The sequence below is a fragment of the Pteronotus mesoamericanus genome, unplaced genomic scaffold, assembly GCF_021234165.1.
Source record: "Pteronotus mesoamericanus isolate MK-2021 breed Mesoamerican mustached bat unplaced genomic scaffold, CSHL_Meso_final scaffold_651, whole genome shotgun sequence".
NCBI lineage: Eukaryota > Metazoa > Chordata > Mammalia > Chiroptera > Mormoopidae > Pteronotus > Pteronotus mesoamericanus.
In genome coordinates, this window is record NW_026555325.1 from 18,139,380 (window position 1) to 18,164,812 (window position 25,433).

The following is a 25,433-nucleotide window of genomic DNA, read 5'->3' on the forward strand; positions in this document are numbered from 1 at the left end:
TTCAGTTCTTTATTTTATCTCCTTTTTTTAAACTACAGTAGACATTTATATTGATTGTAAAGTCAACTTTCAACAGTGTCCTTTGTAATTTATTTATAGGTTTATTACACATGCCCACATTCACCAGAAAGAATCAATGCTGGACAGATGGAAACGTATGAGTCATCCCAGTATTGACCTTATGTGTACTTCTGCAGAGGCTTATGCATGAAGCTCATACATTTTGACTAGGGAGAGATCCCCTTCCTGTCTTCCTTATACCCTGTACTCTTTCCTTCAGTCTACAAGGCCTATGTGAGTAGAATTCCTGACTCAATGCTCAGTGTTCATTGCCTCATTCCCTGCTTCTTAGTCCCTACTGTTGCTCGTACTTACCAAGTTTGCATCCACCTCAGAGCCTTTGATTTGTATGTATTGCCCTTTTGCTGAAACCCTGTTCTGCCAGATATTTTCAGAATTTCCTTTGTTCACTTAATTTACACATCGGCCCATGTGGGAGGTGTTTCTTGATGCCCAATATGAGAAACATGAGTTTCTTGAAGGTGGGCATGAAATAGATTCTTAATATTATTTATATTTAAAATAATGGAGGAATCCTTTATGAGAAATTCAGAATGTTTTAATGTAAAGAGTTAGTTAACATAATCAAACAAAAATTTTCTTATAAAAGTAGCTACAGTGAGTAAAAATTGTGAGACATGATACTATGTGACAGAGAATGTTGACTGTTCAGTCTTAAAGTTTTGAAAATTATTACATTTAAAAAATAGTTTCACACTACAGTATGGTTATCACTAATGTTTAAAAAATCATTATTTTGGTTTGACTTGTTTTTAATTTTTTCCTTTTAATTATTTCCTTTATAATACATATTTTGGAGTGCTTGATACATCAAGCCTGTGTTATCATCCACTATGGTATTAGAAGGAATGAGATCCTTAAGTAAAAAGAGATATGTTTCTAGTTGGAAATTAAAGCACATCCACAAATATTATTAAAGATATGTGAACTGTTGAAAGAATGAAAACACTAACAGTTGACTGTAATGAATTATACACATTATATTTAATATCAGCAATATGCTTTATAACATTGGGTGATAAAGTAAAAAAAAAAAGAAGTTGTGATTATATCAGCAAATGTCATAGTAAATAACTTTACCATTAAACTTTCAATTTATGTAAGTCTTGGGGAAAAAATTTCCCTGGGATGATATTTTCAAATAAGTGTGCATTATTATTTCATAGAGATGTTATAAAATATACATTTAAAGTATATTTCAAAGTTCTCTCTCTTAATTGCAATTTCTTGGCCTTTAGTCAATAATAATAGTTTCACATTTAAAAGATAAAGTGTTGTGAGAAATTTTAAATAGCTCAGGACTTTGCTTTTATTCTCCTGAGTGAAGTGTCCCTGAGGCAGTATGTCTTTTGTCATACACATACCAATTCTCAGTTAATAAAAGTGATTAATCTGAGGAAACAAGAGAGTAACAACCATTTTAGTGCATTCACGAATTCAAAATACAATCTTTTCCTTTCATAATAAGAACTAATGTTTGATTTTCTTCCCATCAATTTTATATTCCTTTTTCATTCTAATAATAACCTGCAATCTGCAACCTTAATCATGATAAGCAGTCTCAAGTCACTTTATCTCATCACAGTGTTGAATAAACACTTCTGATTTCAATTTCAATAATTCTACATTAACAGTGCTGATGTGAGCTTTAGATGTATGATGGAAATTCTGCGCAGGGATTACTTAGTAATTATTGGTTTCATTGAGATTTGTGTGAGAGCTGTAGTTAGTGCTGTGCCATAAATTCGAGCCCTAGAGAGCAAGCTAGGCCAAGCTTTCATGATCACGGCTGTTCACCTATTAGATATGTCATAAAAGTGAAATTAAATGATCTCTACTGGGTGATCAAACTGTCTAAAAATCTCATAGAATTTTAGAACCATGGAAATTTAAAGGAGAGCTCTATTAGGTTATCTAATCAACTTCCTACCCCTATCTTTCTCATGAGGGAATCTTTTCTTAATGCCATTTTTGATTATTTTATCTAGTTTATTTGAAATGATTTGGTCCATAAGACTTCTATACTTCCCCCAGGAGAACTTACCCTCCTGTAATATATTTCATCACTGGAAATTGCTTTTTAATTGCTAAACCTTTTCCCCTTTAATTTTATACTTTTATCTTATTTTAACCTTTGTTTTACTCTCCATTTATTTCTACACATAATAAACAGCCCACATCTCTTACAAGTTTTACCTTGATCCAATTGAGAGTCAACATGTGAGAAACGAGATAACTTAGGAAAGGTAAAAAACTTGGTCAAACAAAGTCATATTTATTAATCATCTAAGAAATTCCTGTACTTTATGTCAGAAACTGAGGTTGTCATTTTTGTGTACTTGTCCATTCCTCATGTTCTAATGGAAATCCCTGTGCAGAATTTCTATTAAAATACTGAGCCACTCTTGATCATTCAGAGATGATTGTAGCCCATTTGTGGCGGAGAGAGGCTTAGAACAAATATTCCATTGTCATATGCTATTGACTGAATTTTGTCCCTTCCCCTAAATTCATGTGTTGAAGTCTAGACCCTTAATGTGACTATTTGGAGAGAGGGCTTTTAGAAGGTAATTAAGGTTTAATGAGGTCATAAGGGTAGGGCCCTAGTCCAATAGGATTGGTGGCTCTTAGAGGAAAGGCCAGGGGAGGCCTTTTCAAGAAGGTTGACTGTCAGCAAGCCAGGAGGAAAATGCTCCTCAGGAACTGAACTGGCTGATCTAGGACTTCCAGCCTCCAGAATTGAGAAAATAAATTTCTGTTGTTTAAGCCACTCAGTCTGTGATATTTTGTTGTGGCAGCTTGAGCAGACTAAGATACAAAAATAGAGTGTGCTTTTACCATACCATACATGACTTTGGGTTCTAATTTATGAGGGAACAACTTGTTCTTCCTCAATCTTAGAAATCCCTGGTGGGAATGTAAACTGGTACAGCCTCCATGGAAAAATAGTACGGTGGTTCCTCAAAAAATTAAGAACAGAATTACTCTATGACCCAACAATACTTCTTCTGGGTATGTACCTGAAAAATTTGAAAACATTCATTTACAAAGATATATGCAGTGCTATTGAAGGTGGCCAAAACAGAAACCACCAAAGTGTCTTTCAGTAGGGGGCTGGATAAAGAAAAGATGGTACGTATATACAACAGAATACTACTCAGCCATAAGGAAAGATGGAATATTGCCATCTGCGACAATATGGATGGACTTTGAGAAATTATGCTAAGCAAAATGAGTCAGTCAGTAAAAGCTCAGTACTGAATGATTTCACTCCTATGTGGGATATAGATCTGAAACTCTTTGACACAGGCTACAATATGGTGGATACCAGAGGGAAGAGGGGTGGGGGTGGTAAAGGTAAAGGGAACCAAGTATGTAGTGACAGAAGATGATTTGACTTTGGGTGGTGGGCACACAATGAAATATACAGATTGTATCATAGAAATGTACACTTGAAACCTATATAATCTTATTAACCAAAGCCACTTCAATAAGTTTAATTTAAAAACCTCTTGAATCATGGGCTATGGCTAGATTCTTATATTTTCCCATCAATTTTTTCTTATGATTTTAGTATTCATTAATTATTGCCTGAATTATTTATCTCATTTTGGATTGCAAAATGGTGGAGTACTACAAATAATTACCGCCCTCCAGATGGCTTAAAAGCACTCTTAAACAGTTCTGGAAGCTGGAAGTCCAAGATTGAGATGTCTGCAGGTTTGTTTTCTCCTGAGATATCTTTCCTTGGCTTGCAGATGGCAATTTCCTCACTGTGTCCTCATATGGCCTTTTGTCTGTGCTCATAAATTCCTGGTTTCTTTTTCTCTTATAAGGATAGCAGTCATATTGGCTTAGAGTCCCATGCTTATGACATTATTTAATGTTAATTCCTTCTTTAAAAGCCCTATCATCAAATACAGTCACATTCTAAGGCACAGCAGTTTAGGGTTTCTATATATACATTTGGAGGGTCAAATTTTAGTCTGTAACACACTGAAATTTAACTTTCTCCCTTTAACTATTAATATATATAGTAAATATTTGATTCTCCATCTACCTCCAATGAAAATCAGAGATTTTATTTTTCTTTTATTTTGCTTCACCACATTATCTCTCTCTATATATATTTCTGTATCTATATCTCTATTAGGAGATATGTTTTAAGTGTTATTATGAGCTCATGGTTTTTTTATACATTCAGTGTTTCTATTAATTGTACTCATTATTATTTTTCATGATGAAATTCTTCATGTTTCATCAATACTAACCAGATTATCCTGGTTCCTCCATCCTTTTATATAATCCCATTAGACTCTGACAGTTTTTCAACACACTATTTTAGAATCTCATCTTGTGCTTTCTTATCCAAGATCTGGAATGTGCCCATTCTTCAAAAAAGCCTAAAATTATGTGTGTGCATGTGTGTGTGTGTGTGTGTGTGTGTGTGTGTGTGTGTGTGAGAGAGAGAGAGAGAGAGAGAGAGAGAATGGTATTGAGAAATCATAGCCTGGACACGAGAGTGAAAAACACAGACACTGTCTATTTCCTTGAATTACATCATTTTTATGGATAGATTAGTAGGCAATTTCTATTAAAATCATGTACTGCAAAGCTTTAGAAGTTGGAAATTTTGTTTAAAAATGTTTTTCCAGTACCTCTTCAAAATCAAATTATCTATGAATCATTTTCTGCAGGGTAATATAAATAAGACTTTATTAGTTGTATATTACAGCTTCCTAAGGATAACTTTACCACTTAAAGAAAGCAAAACCTGAGTCAGAGGCCTATAATGACTGAATGAAAATGCTAGTATCAAAACTGTTTCAAAAAAGAAAGAGAGAAATGCACGTCTGACAACAGAACTACACCAAAGACTGCAGTTGTGCTGCTTTCTTATTTTTGGACTTAGAAGACCTCAGATGCCACTGTTACTGTTCACTACCTACAGTATCCTTGTAAAACTTAATAATGGTGTTCTACACACACACACACACACACACATGCGCGCGCGCAGTAATATTTTTCTGACTCCAGTATTCAGGTTTGGAGTATGGTATCTGCAGATCATTACAAATGAAACTGAACACGTTTTCAAATATGAGAGATAACATTGTCATTTATAAATGATCACATATTTTTAGTGTGTGAAATATAAACTACCATACTAAAGGAGGCATTCATAGTGCTTTCATTTCCATTCCATATGCCTCATAATTATCTTGAACCTTTGGAGCATCGGCAGCTCTAATTGACCTAGGACAATTACGTATGTTTTATTCAGTTTCTGTCATAAATAAGTGACTTTAGAATATACTAAAGAATTGAATCTATGATAATGTGTCCATACCATGCCAAATAGCTATCTTTCCCTTTGCCTTTGTTTCATTGACAAGCTGAACTGTAACCAATTTAGCCAGTGTAACTGATACCTTATGTAGCACAAATTCTGAGGATTTCACTGTAATATTGGACACTATGCTTGAATAGAAACAGTACATACCTATCAGATTACAAGAGTAAAGTCCTAATTTCTCCAAGTAAATGAATCATTATTTTAATTATTATGTTAATAAGATACTTTTAAATATATATATAGTGGATCAAATTATTAAAATGAAATCTATTTTCTAAAAATTTCCACATTTTAGTATACAGGATACCAATGGAGAGTAAAATTAAAAATCTGGTATAATAGAAAAACAGTTTGTTATACTATAATTATAGTTGCTTTTAGCTTGACTAAGTGGTAGTTGAGTCTTTAAGTTAAATTTGGAATTGGGTATTTTTTGGAGATATTAAAGTTTGAATTTTTTTCTAATATGAAAGATGTTATTTTAATGAGTACATAAGACCATGATATTTATTGTTTTAAACATCTTGGACTTTAACAAACATTTCTAATAATTTATATTGCAAAATACTATTGATTAGTAACAAAAAGTATAGTATATGAATCATACATGTCCAACATTGAGTTGACTTTTATATACAACATGTTAATGTAAGTATATGATTAATAATTGAAAGATAAAAAGACAATGATACAACCAGGAACAGTTACCACTGATGCAGAATTAGTACACAGAAGTGGGTAAAGCTCAAGGTAAAATAAAGAGGAGTGATATGCCACAGAAACTTTCAATATTTTCTCTTCCTGTATCTTGTCAATGACCAAAGTCCAGTGATAACACATGGTTTTATTTATTCAGTCTTTTTCTCTTAATCAGCAAATAGTTTTCAAACATTTAATGTGGTAATCTCATCGATCCTAATGCATACATCCTCCCATGTAATCTCTTGTCTGAAATCTCACTGCCTTCTTTAGCCCCTGAATATATCCATTCCTTGTCTCATATTGCCCTTCTCAATCATATAAATTACATGTGTATTTCAAGCTTACTGAATATATTGTTTCCTCTTTTTTAATTTAACCTTTATTGTATTTTTTCCTATTATCATTTAGTCCCCTTGAATGGTGTTCCTCATCTCACCCACAATGCCCAATATGGATTAGATTATTTTCTGTTTTCTCAATATTTATAGATATATTTTTGTTTTTTTCATATTACTTTTTTGTGATGTATTTATAATTTTGTCTTCTGTATAAGGCTATTATCTCTATGGAGTCATGGGTTTTATGTCATTTATTTTTCTCTGCTCTCATTACTTGTTAATGTTGGCATTAAGGAAGTACTCATCATATAATTATTGAATGAATGAGTGGATTATTTGAAGAGCTGCCACCTTCTGAAAGTAAAAGCTATTGGTGAGCAGTACCTGGCTTATTTGCTTTGGTTTTAAAGAGTTCTGAATTTGAGAAAAATCTACTTGGCTTTAAATTATTATATACTTGAGGTTATATTATGCTAATATTATTTTTATTAATGTTTATTTATCAATATACTTATGCTAGTCTCCTTAAATATTAATCATGAGCTTTTCATTGAACAAAGATTTGAGTGCTTAACATTTCAAAGTCACAATGCACAAAATTTTATTCCTTGCAAAGTAATTTAAAAGTCAAGTGTTCATCAGGGTCTACTACTGAAATAAAACCAGTGAGTAATCTATAAGAAGCTTAAGATATACCTCTTGCTTGCAATGATACTTTTTCTATTGAGAAAAATGTAAATACATTTACAAAACGGGAAAACAGTGTGTATTTTTAAACCATATGAAATCAACCATAAATATAAATTTTCATGCATGTAAACCAAAAAGTCAAATATGGCCACAAGAAAAGGATGTTGAAAGAACCATATGAAAGATTGTGTAACTAGAAGATAGCTTATATAAGAAACACATTTCTAGCTAACATCAGGGGATGCAGGCCAAAACAACTACTGTAACAACAGTCTTCAGAAAAGGGATCCTGTGAAGCACATAAGAAATCCCTTTATGGGAAAACGGCCCTGCTCAGAGGCTATATAAAGGAAGAACTTTGAAAAGAAATCAGCTAGCTAAAAGTTTGTTTGTTTCCAGAAAGATGGCTCTTCTAGCACTTAGTTGTCTTTAACTTTATTTGAAATAATTTTGTTAGATTGTATTGTGACAGCTGTCATATCAGCATGAATTTAAAAAATATATAAATTGGTGAACTTTTGTGTAGCTGTTTTAATATTGAAGATGAACGAGAATATGCAACATTTTTGGCATATTATGCTTCGTTATTTCAAGAAATGTACCAAAATGAAAAAAAATTTTTTTGCAGTGAATGGAGAAGGTGCTGTGACTGATCGAATGTGTCATAAGTGGTTTGTGAAGTTTCTTGCTGGAAATTTCTTGCTGAACAATGCTCCATGGTCAGGTAGACCAGGTGATGTTGATAGCAATCAAAGCAAGGCATTAAATGAGAACAATTAATGTTATACCACATGAGTGACAGCTGACATACTCAAAATATCCAAATCAATAAAGTTATTGGTGAAAATGAAAAATGTATCTTTTGGTTTACGGAAGAAAACCATATGAACTTTTTGGCCAGCCCAATAAAATAAATCCAAAATGGAAATGATCCATTGCTAAATATGTGATATATTAAAATCCTTCTATGCCTATATATTTTTCTAAAAGTTTCATGGTTTCCTGTGACCTGGTCACTGTCTACTTTTTTGGTGTCTCAAGCCTTCCTTCTTTTTTGTAGCTTATGCTTTCTTTGTCTGTAACTGGTCTTCTTCAATATATACTTGAGGTGCTTTCTTGCTTTCCGCTCTGGTATGCAGATCTCTTGACCTTTTCTTGTCATTATTCATTAAATAATACATTATAACAACCATTTACATAACATTTAAATTGTATTAGGTATTATAAGTAGTCTAGAGATGATTTACAGTATACAGGGGATGTGGTAGGCCATATGCAAATACCTCACCATTTTATGTAAGGGACTAAGCATCCAAGGATTTGGGTTTCCACAGGGATCCTAGAACCAAGGCCTTCACAGGTACTGAGGGATGACCAACTGTATAACTCTACAGTATATTAGCTATATTTAGAGTAATATATTCTAATCTGGTACATATTAATAGACATTTATAAATATGATCTTATAGACATATAGTTCATTGTAAACATAAGTAATTTTGTTCTCCAATGTTCTCTTAATGAATCGAATGAGCTAATGATCAGATTCTGAAGAGAGCAATATATTTTCTATGACTAATTCAGATTTTATCAAATATAAGCAGATTCTGTCAGAAGTCTAATAGTATGATACATTTTATATATAACATATTCTGAAATATTGTATATTAGTATAGCATAATAGTATGTGAGATTCATAAACATGATTTTTAATGCATTTCTATACTTTATTATCTCTGTATTAAGTAGGTAACATAATTTTGACATTTGTATTGTGGATCGCTGAAAGTTAGTCTTAGAACCTTAAACAAGTAGCCAGGCTACGGTTACTTAAATCTTAAAAATCACTACTAACTACTAACCTGTTATCATCTACATTTAAAATTATAAAGCATGGTTTCCACAAGATCACAGGATACATAGGTTTCATGTACAAGAACCATCATATCACAACCTTCTGCACCTGCACCTTGGAAAACCTGCCCAAATGTTTTACATACATACTAAATGCTTTAGATAGACTATTGGGACCTGTAGTGGTCCCAGCCTTGCCAGCCTCCCACAGGCAAGGACAGTCGGGCAGGAAAGGGTAGTTCCCAAATGCTTGGAGCGGGGAAAGCTGATTAGGAAACTTCCAATATGTATAAGGTCATCATTTTATCGGATTGGGGAAGAGTATTGGCATTTCTGGGTGAAGATTAGTCAAGACTGGTCAGGGGATGTGAAGAAATCCATGGATTTTAGTACCATCAGGGATGAGAGATGTAAACGTGGATGGGCGATGAGAGTAGCAGTTAGTATTGGCTCTTAGCTCAGGTAAAAGAGGGCTGTCCTGTACTAATGTGAGGCACAAATGTAGGCATATGCTTGACATCCAAGCTGCTCCCTTGGACAGAAGTGGGAAATCTCTTAATACTCCCTGTTCTTGTCCATGCTTTTGGACATGTAAAATCTTATATCCTTTCAAAGCCAAGAACTCTTGCTCTATATTGCTAGATAGATTTAGGGGTAAAATATTTAGGTTTTTTTTTTAAACAAAAGACAGTGGAAAAATAAAATTTCCTTAACCAATTCACTATATTAAAAATGTGTTAGGCCAGGTATGCTTGCATGTATAATAGATTTTATATAATATTTGGTCAACATTAATAAACTGTAAACCCTGTCTATAATAGTATCCCTTCATTCACCATATGAGCTCTGTTACTTGCCTTCTTGCCCTAGTTAAGTAGAGGTTGATAGTAGGTGATAGGATCTCAGAATAGGTTGTAAACTAAAACTAAAGGACTGAAATACAAATACTATTTTTAAATGGCAGTAGAGAAAGAGACAGATGGCTCTTCCCTTCACATATTCTAACAACAGCCTGAGCTATTAATTAAAATACAGGGTTATCCAGAATGTAACTAAATTTACACTGATAATTAAATTAATCTAATTAATCGAGATAACTTGACAAGATCACAACTCTTCATTTCAAAGCAGAGATTTAGATTGTACTCAAATTACTTGGTCATTGAGCCCATGTTTCCAAATTACTTTTCTGGTGTAGACATCATCTATAAACAAAATTGTGTTATAAGTAAAAATAGGTAACACTGGCACGTGTACAGGATATTACTCCTCTGCACCTCAGTTTCCTTCTTTGATACAAGTTAGTGTCTTAGATTATATTTCCTAAGGCCCCTCCAGCTCAAACTATTCTTAGTTTCTTTAATTGCAAGTATTCAGATCATAAGGTTATTCAGCCTACTATAAACATGATTCTTTATTTCATTAGAATCCTTAATAAAACACACTTTCTTTGCCTATTTTGCACTCATATTCCTGGAAAAGAATAGTGAATTATGGCTGCATTCCAACAGATTCCTATTAATTATGGAAAGTTAATGGGTTCCATTAAAACTATATTTTAACATCATAAAACCACTGTAAGATTACTGATACCTATGTGTTCAGAAAGGAGCCTTGGAGAAACAATTGCATTAAGATGCACATCATGTATTTCTTTAATCTGATTAGTTGGCTGAGACCCAGCCAGTGAGTGCACTGTCAGCAGATCAGGAATAAAACAAAGAAGCTATAATTAATGAAATGAATGCCAGATATAGAAACGAGACTTGAGGTGACATTTTGGTCATAACAATTCCTTTGAGCTCAGCAGAATGGAGAGACAGCGTAGGATGAAGTAATTGTTCTTAGTTTCATGGTTACATGAAGATGGCGATTTTTCTCATGCTACTGGCTGCTAGGACTATAAACTGACAGGCATGAGGGTACAAAACTGTCTGACACATTTATTTAAAAGTTCAGAAAACAAAAGGGGATCATTTAATTTACTATTTTTATCTTCCCTTTCTTACAAGAAGTACAAGCACAATTTCATGGCATGACCATCTTCCTCATTCTCACAATAAGAAATTGTTGGTTGTCAGTCTTTCTCCTTTTCTAAATTCAATCAGTGGTCAATTCCTGTTACATTTGCCTCTTAAATAAATATCTTTTTGATGCATCTTCACAGCCACTTGTGTGGTCATTGTCTTTTACCGCAGCTTCCAGCTTCCCGACTGCGGTACTCACTTCAGCCTTGCCCTGATCAGATACTTTTCTCCACAGGGCAGCCAAGGCAATTTCTGCAGAACACCATCAGGCAGTCTCACAGCCTGTGAGTAGAACAGAGCAGTTACCCCCGACTGAGTGGAGTAACACATTTCTTTTTCATGTGATAAGTACAATTTTTTTCTCAATGTACAGCACCAAATACTCCTTGTCTGCTAGAGTATTTTAGCACTCAAAAGGAAGTGGAAAAAGGCAAACTTTCACTAATAGAAATAATTTTATATAATGAGATCTTGGGTCCCTGAATGTAAATATTAAAATTTTAATAGTAGCAGTAATAATAGCCAACATTCACTGAGTCTTCTATGAAAGAGAAGAATGGTAATGGTGAGAAAGTTTCCTTAGTCCAGATAATTTCCAGGAGCTGTGAGAGGCTGTGTTCTGTCCTAGCTTTGGGATGGTGGAGCATGACATCAGGGTAAGAATCAGTGCTCAGTGGTCAGTTTCTACGGATGAGACGTGGACTTGAGGTGAAATAGTGAATGTCTGTAAAAGGTACACAGATTATAATCACCTTCCAAAGTTAATCAACATCAAGAACAGATGAATTACAAAACAATCTTGCCAAGATAACGGCAAATCTTTTAAATTGTGCCTGCAGTTTTGAACCTTGCCTTGATCACAGGCTATGGCACTCTGCAGGAGCACATCTAGGTAGGGATGAATGCTTTCATAATTTATAGTTCTCTTTAAGGAAAAAATAAAGAATACAACATTATGAAATCTAATGTATGAAAATGGAAAAGCCCTCTGCTAGTGAGGGTCCTTGAAGCTTAAACTTCATAAATATCATGTTAAACCGACCTCTGGAAGATTGAAGTTTTGAATGTTTACTTTCTGTTTCTCCTGAGCAGTAATAAATGTACTTTTCCCTTTCTTTTATGATGATAGGAACATTTCTCTATTAAGATCCTAGCATATGCTCATAATGACCTGGGCTTAAATCTTACATAATAGTATTTAATGTAAGATCTACTTTTCCATCACTTATTAGATATTATATGCACTTAAAAAATTGATGTTCAAAGAAAAACTTAGAAAAAAATGTATTACTTGACAGAAGAAGCAGACAAATTAAAAAGAGCTTGATGGCCTATGTATAACCAGGAGATGTCAACATGAGAAGGAATGGAGCCTTGCCAGGTGGTATAAGCAGTAATGATGGTTTCAAATTACAGAGGAGAAATTTTATTTATATTTTTAAAAAATGATTGTATACTTTTGTATTTGTGTAAATATAAACTTTGAAATCAGACTTAGGTTTTGGAAATTAGCTTAGACTACATAGAAAATATACCTATTTCTTGCCTTCATTTATTTAGTGGCTATAAAGTCACAGCCAACAGGTGTGCCTATTGGCACTTATGTTAAAGGCTATACATCGCTTAATGTGATGAGCAGGGTGTTTAGGATAAAAATTTAAGAACAACAAAAGAGGGTATTTAAGAAAAACAAAATACAGTGACTTCTCATTCTACTCTTAAAAGTAATTTTCTTAAAAATAACTTTTTAAAAAGTTAAAATCTTTTTTATGGGTATGAATCATAATCAAAATTTAGGAATTATTAGAGAAGAAAATAGTTTGGTGGTAAACCTATTTATCAAGAGTTTTCTTTCACCATATGATATAAGTCAATGTTCCTAGGTCTACTCTTATAGCATAATGAAATGGTTGAAATGTAATTTATAAGTATATATAAGGGTTCTTGAGACGCTGAATCGTTAACTCCAAAAACAGAAGCAACCTGCTCTATCACTTACAAGCTATGAAGCCTGGAGCACATTATTTAACTTTTCTTGGGGACTTGCTTTTTTTGTTTTTATTTTTTTAGACTTTTTAATTTATAGTGTTTAGCAATAATCTTTATTTTTTAGTGCTGTTTTAAGCTTACAGTAAAACCAAGCAGGAAGTATCGAGTTCCTGTAACCACCGAACACACATACACACAGCCTCCCTCGCCATCATGTCAAGCCCCGGTGTCATTCGTTACAATCAAAGAAATACCAAGTGCACGTTGTTATCAACAAAAGTCCATGGACTACATTAGGTTCACTTTTTGAGTTTACATTCTGAGTTTTGACAAATGTGCAATGACATGTATCCACTTTACAATATCATAAGGAGTACTTTCACTGCCCTAAAAAATCCATGTGCCTCTTATTCATCCCAAAACTTTGGTTATCACTGATCTTATTAGTCTCCATCATTGCCTTTTTTTCAGAATGTCACATAGTTGAAATTGCGCAGTCTGTAGCCTTTTCAAATTTGCTTCCTTCAAGTTAGTAATATGCATAAAAGGTATATGTCATGTATTTTCATGGCTTCATAGCTCATTTCTTTTTATCATTGAATACCATTCCATTGTTTCACCAATGGAATTGGTATACACTAATGTGTTTATCCGTTGACCTATTGAAGGGCATTTTGGTTGCTTCTAGTTTTGGAAATTATGCATAAAGTTGCTATAAACATTTGTGTTTAGATTTTTGTGTAGGCATAAATTTTCAACTAATCTGGGTACATTCCAAAGAACCTAATTACTGGATTGTATGGCTATAGAATGTTTAGTTTTGTAAGAAACCACCAAATGGTTGTACTATTGGCATTTGTACCAATAATAAATGAGAATTTCTGTTGTTCCACATCTTTACCAGCATTTATTGTTGGCAGTGTTCCAAATTAGTGGTATCATACTGTTTTCATTTTTGATATTCTGATGACATATGATGTTAAGCATCTTTCCATATGATTAATGGCAATTTGTACATCCTCTTTGATAAAGTGTCCATTTGGGTCTTTTTCCCATTTTTTTAGGGAGAAGTTTATCATCTGAAAAACTTATCATCTGAAAATCCCTATTCCATAGGGATTTTGAAAACAAAATAATTTATTTAAATATTTTTGCATAAACTCTAGAATGTATGTCTAGATATAAATTATATTACTGTTATGGATTATCTACATTATAATAACATGTTGAAACAAAGATTATTACTCAATTATTCTGCCAATCAGCTTTCATTCCCATTTAAGAAAATATTACCTCAAATATTTCTTTTTATTTCACTTGAAATATTTCCATTAGTTTTTACTTATCCCTTAAATGCAAATTAAGTCATTGTTTTTTCCTGTAGAATTTCATTAAATAAAGATGTGAATTATCCTCAGAATAATTTTGGATACATTTAGGTCAATCAAATGAAATATTTCTTTGTTAACTTCTGGAATATTTATTAGGCAGAGTAAAATATTACTTGAGTAAAATAACTGAATGATATAAAGCTATTTTTAGTCCTTATTTGCATTTGTTTTTCAAAACATCTATTAAAAATGGTAGAATAGATACAATGTAGTATATGGTAATGAAAAAAACCAAAAATTGATACCTCTAGATATATATGGTTGGGAAATGAGTCTGTATGTTACCAGTTATTAATTCTATTTTATAATTCCCAAATGGACCTCTGGCCAGAAAGTTTGATTTCTAATTTTCCAAATGGATTAACTTAATTGCCTTTTCTCCTTTCTTTTTCCCTTCCATGTTTAGATCTTGGTTGTATTGTTTTTGTAATATTATGAAATCTTTGAATATTAAGAAATTTTATATATTGCATATCTTGGTATCATCTACATGGTATAAATAATTATCCTTGCAGATTATGAAACATTCTGCAACTATTTGTATGTTAAAATTTCTCCAGAAGTTTGCCAGGCCAGTTGAGAATTTTACCCTTAGACCTTGGCTCTCTTCATTAGCAGAATGCTTCTTGACCATTTATCATTTAAAACCTGGGAGAAAATCTAGAATGTCTTAGGTTTTGAACTATATTTTAGCATAAACTTAGAGTTTCATTATCATTTACTCTCTGCAAATGTCAAATTTAAGGAAATTACTGTTTGCATTTCTTACACTGTTTTCCTCAGCATTTTTATATCTTTGACTTTTTTTCTTTAAGTGACTTATTTTTATTGAAGTAAATTAAAATACTATCTATGGAGAGGATAAACTATGTAATTTGGGAAACTCTTAATGCTTTGACCTTTAAATATCTGTTTATGATGGCAGAAAATTAAATTCTTTCATAACACTTGTACATACATGTTCAAACCAATACTTTTTTCTGTTAAATTAGATGTGCTAAAATATCATATATCTGTGATTATTGCTATTATGTGGCATTTTCACACCTAAAAAAAATGACACTCAGTAATAGTTCCCATAAAATTTATAGGGACTTTAGTTTTCATTTAAGCTCTATAAATAACATTAATAACAAAATTAGAAGAAATATTCTCTGGCCTTTTACTGCAAGTCATAGAACCAGAACAACTGCTGAATTGCAAATATTTATTCAAGCTCTGTTCTAAGCCTGAAAGCAAACAAAATGTATTTGAAAATCTGCCAAGGAAGATGTTAAAAAATAACTATAGCTTGTGATTGAAAAAGCTGTAGTAACCTATATAAAAAGTAAGCCTCATTAGTTAAGTGAAAACAAGTTTTAAATTGTCAGGTGAAAATGGATCTACTACATTTTATAAGGTGATCAGTTATAATTGCATGAGGCATAGAAATTTTTCCAGAAGTTTAGATTTAACTAGAAGTCAAATATGCAAGTGTATCATAATATCCAATTAATTTTTGTGTGATTTAATAGTTAAGTGTAGATAAATCGAACTGCTCCAGTAAATGTTTGTAGACAATACATCTATTGGTATATAATTTTGCAAAGTTACATTATAAACTAATTGGTTATCTTTTAATGCAATTTATCAGCAAATGTGTTTTGGTTCTTTGTGTAAGTCATTCATATTTTATAGTGATTATATATAATTTATTTTTATAATTTCTACCCTATTTCACTAATCAAAATAAGCTTTTAATATAGATGTTTCAAAGACAATTTTGGAGTTCATGAGTTGAACTGATGAACAGAGCATCACCTTGAAAGCATAGGAAAGAATAAATGTGACAGATATCTATTTCATTAATAATTATATCCCTTTTCAGTGACAATCACTCCTGGTGGTGAGTAGACTACTAATGTGTACAGACATTGACTTCCCCTGAACAGACATTTTTCACCTTCCCATTCTTCCTCTTCCTCCATTCCTCCAACTCTCTGTCCCTAAGAATTCTTTAAGTGTCTAATGCCTGGCACAATGTTGTATACTAGAGATGTCAAGGAGAATAAGAGCTCTTTCAAGAGGCTTATTCTAATGCAATATGCTTCCTTCACTGCAATGAATGAACAAATAGGAACTGTCCTAAATTCAGTAAAAAAAGGTACAACTGGTTGTACCTTTATACAACAGAATATGTGTAAATATATTTCCCCACCTCAGAATGTGTTTTTCTCACATTGTGGCTATGGACTATGTGGTTAAGTATTACACATTTTCAAGATGAGGTTCAAACCTGGAGTTTGAGAGGGTTCATCCTTTTTTCCCCTGCTAAAGCACCTAATAATTCAGCACCTAAAAGAGTGCTTGGCAGAATGAAGGTGTTTGTTAAATTGATACATGTTAAGTATTATTACTGATTGAATTTAACTAATTATGTATGTCATTGAGATATGTACAGTATCCAGAAGGTGAGGGATGTGGGTGTGTGTGCCCGTGATGTATTTAGAAGTCAATAAATTAAAATACAAAAGTCAGGAAAGACTTCATAGTATTAATGGCATGTGATCTGAGCTTTGAATAAGAGGATCTTTGTCAACAGGTGGAGAAATGGAAGGGTACATTCCAAGCAGTTGAAATAGCATGGACCAAGCAATGTGTGTGGAAAACAATAGTTAATAATGAGAAAGTTGGCCACTCAAGAATATAGGAACAGAAGAGCATAGAGGTTAAAAAAAAACACAGCTGATTCTGGAATTGGGGGGCTTGAGTTTATATCTTATCTACAACCATCTCTTGTTATACATTAGACAAGATATTTCCTTTCGTGATATGTCAGTATTGTTATCTCTTGTATGAGGAAAAGAATAGTACCTACTTTATAGAGTGCTGGAGAGAATTATACAGTAATACCCATAGTAGAAAACACTCAGGATCTAGCATGTGTTTTTTTACTATATGTTGTGTTTATTATTGTAAAGGGTTTTTGAAGGGATAAAATTGTAATGGTAACTTATAACTAGATTTTGAAGGAACTAAGAAACTGTGCTAGTAATTCAGGGGTTCATTATTTCTTGTTTAAATTTATTTATTTTGTTTCTTATCTATAGTTCAAAAGTTACTTGGCCTCATCTAATACCATCATATCAGGGGTTAGAATTTCAACCTGTGAATATCAACCTATTTTAACCATAACACCACATAAAGTGGTTATAAATTTATATTATAAAGCAAAATTTTAGGAGTATCTTTTAAAAACAGGGATTAATCTAAGCATTTAATTATTGTAAATTATATGTAATATTTTAACAAAGTTGACAGTTACAGTGTTATTGCTTCAGACAATATTTAAAAAGGCTTTCTACTCTATGATTAGGAACCATGTTCTTCAGTGTTATCTGAAAGATGTTCTGTTTTCTTTGAGGCTAGAAATTTATTACATTTTCCCTCTGAAAACTATCTTTTCTGATGTCAGTCTTATAATATGGGGTATTCTTCAGCAGTAACTGAGTTACATTATACCTAAACCATTAAGATGTTTTGGAAGCTAAAAGTCATATCTTTACAGGAGAAAACAATAGCATGAATGAATTTAGATTGCTATTGTTTTGGTTCTATAATTGACAATGCAAGGAAACATGTTTTAATAGATACTATGAAGGAAAAGAAAAAAAGATGTGCTAAGAATGGAACCTTTTCATTGTTAGGTTAAATGAATGATAATCAGTTGAAAGTGCACTAAGAAAATTCTGCCGTGCTTATATGAAATGAGAGTGGAGAGTGGAAGGTAGGGTATCATAAGTTAGTTGTATTTTGAGAAAAGTAGTTGCAACTGTGCAGTTAGTCACATTTGTGCAGGGCACATCAGATTGACAATGCTAGACTTGACTCAGTTAATAATTTATGTGTTAAGAGAGCTTTCTTCATCCAGATAAATATAAATAACATGGTCTATATCAAATTAATAGAACTTAGCAAGATGAACATTATTTCATTTGCTTTGAGTTGATTCTAAGAAATGAGGTGGTCACTAAAGAACTGACATATAGCTAAGACGACCTTTTTATTTATTGGAACCCCAGTAATAATAATGATTGAAAATAGTTACCAATTGCTGAACCTTTTTTTTTTGACCAAGTAAAATATGGTAGACTCAATAAGTAGAATATATCATTTATAACTATATTAACCTATACATTACATATTATCCCTTGTTACTATCCATAGTTTATCTCAGTCAGAATTAAGAGAACTTAAATAATATGACCAAGGTCTTACTAAAAATATGATTAAAACAGTAACAATCTCATTTACATTCAAAGTCCATGTTCTTTTGCTTAATATTACCCTGAGTCTTTCAAGTATATTACGTCTGTCCAGAAGGTATCCAGCCATGTAATATGAAAAATAGACACATTTATTAAAGAAGACAGAAGGATACAAGAAACATTGTACATAGGACAATGGTGCCTCATCTTCCTTCAATGTAGTAGGCACTTGGGACCTTACACAGTTCTCCCAAATGCCATCAGCTGCCCCACCCTATTTTCCTGAATCTCACTGAAGGTCTGAAATCTCTTCCCTTTCAGAGGTGACTTTAGTTTTGGGAAAAGCCAGAAGTTGCAGGGCACCAAATCGGGGCCGTAGGGGGTGGAGTCAGCTGGGTTATTTGATGTTTCACCAAAAAACTCTGCATGAGACATGATGTCTGAGCAAGCACGTTGTTGTGTTAAAGCTACCAATCACCAGTAGCCCATAGTTGCAGCCTTTTGAATCATCCGAATAGTTTCCATGGAGGAATGTTCAAGCTTAATGCAAAATCTGATGCAGATTTGTTGCTCTATTTGCTCAGTCGTTTTGAATGTGATGGCCACGCAGTACACATGCTCACTCAACGGTGCCCATTGACTAGAACAGTGAAATTGTCATTGTTAACACATACCCATTTTGGCTCACTCTCCTTGGCTGCCAGGTTACATCAGTGTCACACAAACCGTTCTCATTATGTTAACAATGGCTAGACTTTTTCTGGACAGATCTGTACTTTTAGCAGTATGATCATGAATTCCCTGTCAGATTTTCTACCAGCTACTGACCCTTATAGCACCTACATTTATATTCTTTTTTGGGAGTCTAATTGTTCTAAGGGTCATAGTTAAAAATAAACTTTCTTTTGCTCTTCTGAGAACTTAGAAACCTAAAGTAGTCCACTTGAAATATTTATTGCTAAATTTCTTGACACTTTATTTTCTCACAAATAAAATCAGGTTTTCCTCCTTGTTTTTATTTATTTGTTTGTTTGTTTATTTATTTTTGGAACTATTTGACCTAGCTTAAATAATAATGGCAAACTGGTATATGAGAGCACATTGTAAGAGCAAGTGCTTGAAACAATAGAGGATAACCCTGGCTTGACTACCTGACAGTAATTTCTATTCCTCTCTAAAAGTCTACCTGAGCAGAATATGTTGCACTTTAAAGGGATTCCATCTATTTTAAAACTGAAGTTCCTGGAAGCAGTTTATATATTCTTAATAGTTTTGCAACCTATACCCCAGAGGAGCCTGTTGCCATACCTTAGTGTTATTAAACAGTGGTGTACATAGTGTCTTTCTGTTTTATAAACAGGATTTTAAAAATATATAAACATCATATACTTTCTCAAAAAGTTTATACTTAAAATTTGGGTTCAGCTCAGTGCAATGCAGTGCCGACTATGCAGAGAATGTCAAGTAAGCCTTACAGTTATTATATCTTGGGGAGTGGGTGAAATTTTGGAAGTACACTAGGGAAAAAATAGCTACATACCTTATTCAGTAATCCTCAGAGCAATTCATAGAGGGGCCTGGAAAATTATTTTATAATATAGCACGTGCTATGCATGATAGGCTATTAGTCAATTTAGTAATAGAAACCACCACTCATTTGGAGAAAAAATAGACAAAGAGAATAGATTTAAAGAATAAAAACAATGTATGATTTGGCTGAATTTTGCAGTTGTATATGTGGCTGTAACTGTGTGTATAAATAAAATTTATAGACTAGTCATGTAGCCTGTATTTCAGGACTCTTCTGGAGGAAAGTGACCGATAATTATTGTGCATGCAATTTCTATATGTTAATTACTTTAATCCTCACAATATCCATGTGATACTAGTGAAACCAGGCTTTAGTTTACTCAGTTGTGAGGATTCAAGATAACATATAAAAAAGTGCTTAGAAAGCACATGATAAGCCCTATAGCAATATTATCTATTATTATTATTATTACATGACTTAATTGTAGGAGATTGGCTTTTTTCCCACTTTTTGTTTATTTAATGCACACATCATAAAACACAATCACCATTATAAGAGAATACTCTCTCTCTCCCCCGCAACCACCTCCACCTTGCTGCCCACTCCCAATCTCTCTGTATCACTTCGCAACTTCTATAGTAAAGTTAAGATAAAGCCTCCTCTGTGCAGAAGTTACTGATTGTTTGATAGTTTTTGTGTCACAGCATTCAGACATTCCCCTTCCCCTGGTTATATTGTGTCTAGCCATCTCCTTTAACCATCTCCTACTCACCTCATGTAGGTGAGCTATGTACCATCCCTGACCATGATATAATGAGTTAGAAGTATTCTGAAAGGTTAATTAAAGACTTGTCTTATGAAACTCATTTTGTCCTGTTCATTTAAAAAGATTTCAGGCTTCTTATTTGAATTGATATTCAATTCAGTGAAAGAGATGGACAGAATAGCATGTTGTAAAGGCAGAAGCAGGAAAGGGACAAGTCAAAAATAAACAGGTTAGACTACATGGCTTCTGTCATTTTAGATTCACAAATTGACATTGGAATAAATTAGATTAAACAATAATATATAGCTGTTTTATCCATGAATCAGTGTACAGAATAATTTTTTTTTCACAAAATGTTTTTCATCTAAGGATTCAAAAGTCCCAGCTATTTTCAGTAGCAACATCTGTTGCTTTGCCAGTTTCCACAGAGATGAGCTCCTGTTGATTTTCATCACATTTGTTCAAGTCTGGAATCTGGTTAAAACATGCAAATAGTTGCAATGCCAGTTAAGAGATGCAATCATATAGTAACCTTTGAATAGTGCTATTCCCCTCCATTTATTTTGATTCCAATGACATTTGCAATTATGAATCAAAGCATAGATTGCTTTAAAATAATTTGGATGAGAATAAGAAATATAAAATAGCACACCGTAGAAGAACACTATGATGCATGCATGTTCTTAGAAAACAGTTACATTTACTTTAAATCTTCTCAATTGAAATCTGTATTTTATTTTTTTTTTCAATACCATTTTGGGATCACCTTTGTAAAAAGAAGTAGCCTGTCAATTACATGTTATAGTAGCACATTGTCTAAACTGCACATAGACCATCAGAGACATTTTCCTGTTACCCAACTTCTAATACTTTCACATCGGTATATATAGGTTCATTGCACATTAGTATTCTGCAGTGAAACCATGTATAAAAAGTATATAATGTTGTTAAAGTGGAAATGTCTGATATTTCTGTACCTACATCTACTAAGATAGTGAAAAGAACAGCAGAAAAACAAAGGTTAAAGTATCTCAAATATTTTTGGTGAAGTTACCAAAGTATTATAATAGATGTAATCACTCATCTTGCTGCAGGCCTTTCTCCTGCACCCAAGGTTCCACACTTAGTCTTTCCTGCTATTAATGCTAACTTTAGTGGAATACATTGAGTAGCCCTAAATATTGGGAATATAAGTATTTTTTCTATATTGTAAAAATGCTTTGAATGTTTAATTCACCATTTGCCAAAAGAGAATTGCTATCTGATATCTAGTGATTTTTAAATCCAATTTTCTATATTTCTCATATGAGACGACAAATGACTAGTATGTCAGAATTTTTTCCTTATATTAATTTAATATTGCTAATTTCCAGGAAGAGTAGGAATTGCAAGTGATCTCTACAGAATGATAAAAACAGCCGTCATTACTTACCGAGCACTGCCTAAATACCAAGCACTGTTCTATGCACTATACTTACCTTAAATTCTCAACAGTGTTGTAAGGGTATTGTAAAAGAGACAACTGAAGTTCAGAGAGTTTTAGGTAATTTTGATAAGCTATTTAGTAGTGAAATTGATAGCCAAATTCATATACTTTTTAATTATATAAAATATTGCTTTACAAGTATTAGTTTGGTATGGAAGGGAGTGAAGGTAATTTCATATAGTAGAATAAAATCGCCACCTTACTTTTAGTCAAAAACATTCACTAGCATTTTAGTAACAGTGCCTACAGATATTTTTATGTAAGTAAACATTTGGAATAATTTGTTTCCACTGTAGATGTCACTGCGCCTTAATACCATCATAATTTTATAAGCTTTTATGTTCTCCATTTTCTGCTCCATACGTGTTATATTATAATGTTAAATAATAGGAACAGAATTATGTTTTTTAATTTCATATTTTTTCTTAATGTGAATAAAGATCTCTAAAATGAAATGGACTAAGGTGGCAATGGGATTTAATTTTGTTTCAGTGTTTATTGTAAGAAATAATTCAACAAACTCATGATCTGAACTTCACTGTTTATATATAGGTATACATATATTATACGCATATAAATAAATTTTAATAAATATTTATACAGGTTCTGTATTAATATATTTATACAGGTTCTGGCAAATAATGCCCCTTTTTATTACAAAATCTTTTGGTACAAAATCATAAGCATGTAATTCTATAACACAACAATATCAGACTCAAGTACACTATATGATATTTTAAGTGAAATGTTCAAATTAAAACTAAATTGTTACACCCATATTATTACCTTACCAATCACATTCAAGCAGGTCTTACTTCTGCCAGACCCAGTATATACTTAGTGATTGCTTTTGAAGATAAATTAAAGGAGGGAAAAGGACTCATGGACATGAACAATGGTGTGATTGCTGGAGGAAGGGAGGTGTAAGGGGACTAAATGGTAATGGGGAAAAATTACAATAAAGATTAAATTTAAAACAATTCTTAATTATGTTTATTATTTTTATGTTTATTAACTTATCTTAATAGACAGGACTATTTGTTTTTTATTCCAGATGTTTTGCTGAATCTTTAAAATTCTCAAAATAAAACCAAGTAAATAGATCAAGAATATATTTTTTAATATTTTATGAATAAGTGACAATATTTACTTTTTTCTCATGAAATATTTAATCTCAAACTAGAAAGTATCTAAAAATATATAATGTTAGAGTGTGTATGTCTAAAAAACAACAAAGCACTTTTTAAAGTAATATTATCATCACATATAAGTATTTCTGGTGCCTATTCCTGATATAATATTATCGACACTAATATTTGGCCACTATCAGATCTCCACTATGATAGTTAAATTGATAGATTATTTAGAATTGGGTTTCTAACAAAAATAAATAAAGACAGCATGGCAAAATAAAAACAGAAACAATCACCCAGAAATTAAAATAATGTACCTTCTTTTTTCCCTATAGTTCCCTAGATATGTTGCCAAGGAAAGTCAAAAGATTTACTGTCTTTTAGCAGTATATTCCTTATTTTAAAAATGAACATAAAAATCTTTTCATATCATGATGACATTGAGGATTAGAAATAATGTAGAGCAAACTCCTAATAGTGCTTGAGATATGGCATTTGTTTTCTATATGTTTCTTTAAAAACTTTCCTTTTAAAAAAGACTATTATAAGTGGGTAATAGCATATTCCCTGGTGTAGATAACTGATAATAATATAAGGCAAGATTTTGGAAAGAATCAGTAAAAGATTTATGTTTAATATGGCTTTTTAATTATGCATTTTATTCTAAGTATTATATGTGTAATTAGTAGGCAGTAGGAAAAAAGACAGAATGTCCCTTTATCCAAATAATTCCAGGTTTAAACCCAATAAAAATTGTTTTGTAAAGTGATAGAGAATAGAAATGAAAGAAAAAATACTATCATTGTTTAAATTACACTTAATTATGGAAGAGGTGAATTTTTAAAACTCATCTATCATCTTACATTGTAATAGCATCTAAGAGAAGTCTGAGAGTAAATGTAGAGAAAAGTAGTGAATTTTGCAACTTAGAGAAATTGTCTTTTGACTAACATAAGACTGAAATTTGATATATGGTTTTAATTTATTCATGGACTTCCAGTCTTCACACAATGAATATTCAAACTTTGACTTAATAGTGATGCAGTCTATAGATATGATTTATGAAGCAGATACAATTAAGTCAGAATAGCATGAGGTAAATATCTCAGCAATATAATAAATAAATAAATAAATAAATAAATAAATAAATAAATAGCAAAATTCGACATTTGATATCCAGAATCAGTTTCAGAGATTCTTATAGCAGGAATAGAACTTGTGGAATCTAACAACAGAATAAACTCATCAACAAAATAGAAACAGAACTAACCGTGCAGGGAGCGGACTGAGAGCCGTCAAAGGGGAGGGGTGCAGGGACTGGATGAAAGAAGGTGGGGAGATCAGCCAAAGAACAGTTACGGCCCATGGACATGGACGGCAGTGTGGCGGTGGCCTGAGGGATGGGGGTAGGGGTTGGGTTGGGAGGGCAAGGGGGAGAAGTGGCGAAAACTGTGGTAAACAATGAAAATGAAGTTAACTAAAAAATATGTTTATAAAAAGAAATATCATGTGGCCCAGGTTACTGATTTTAGCATATAGATTACAAAAACGTGATCAAAAATTCATTCTGGCCTTAAAGATCCAGAAGAATGGAACCACCACAATGACTTCCCATTATCCAACATAGAAATATTTCCACCTTCTATTTATTTAACAAGTACTTGTGTTAGTTATCTTTGCTGTCATTTATTAAGAGCAAACTGTACATGCTGTTATATTTTATGCTCACCACAGTCTGCGGCACAGGTGTTATTTTCCTTGCTTTACTCCACAGAATAAGGAAGTGATGCTCAGTGGAGTATCTTCCTTAATTTTATATAATGGTAATGTTTGGATTCAAAG

The 25,433-nt window shown here is 32.5% G+C and overlaps 1 protein-coding gene across 1 annotated transcript in view; it reads left to right on the top strand.

Annotated features, from left to right (window-relative positions):
- KCNJ3 (potassium inwardly rectifying channel subfamily J member 3) overlaps positions 1 to 25,433 on the top strand; it is a 131,207-nt gene that overhangs the window by 102,005 nt on the left and 3,769 nt on the right. The gene's annotated exons all lie outside the window — the stretch shown is intronic.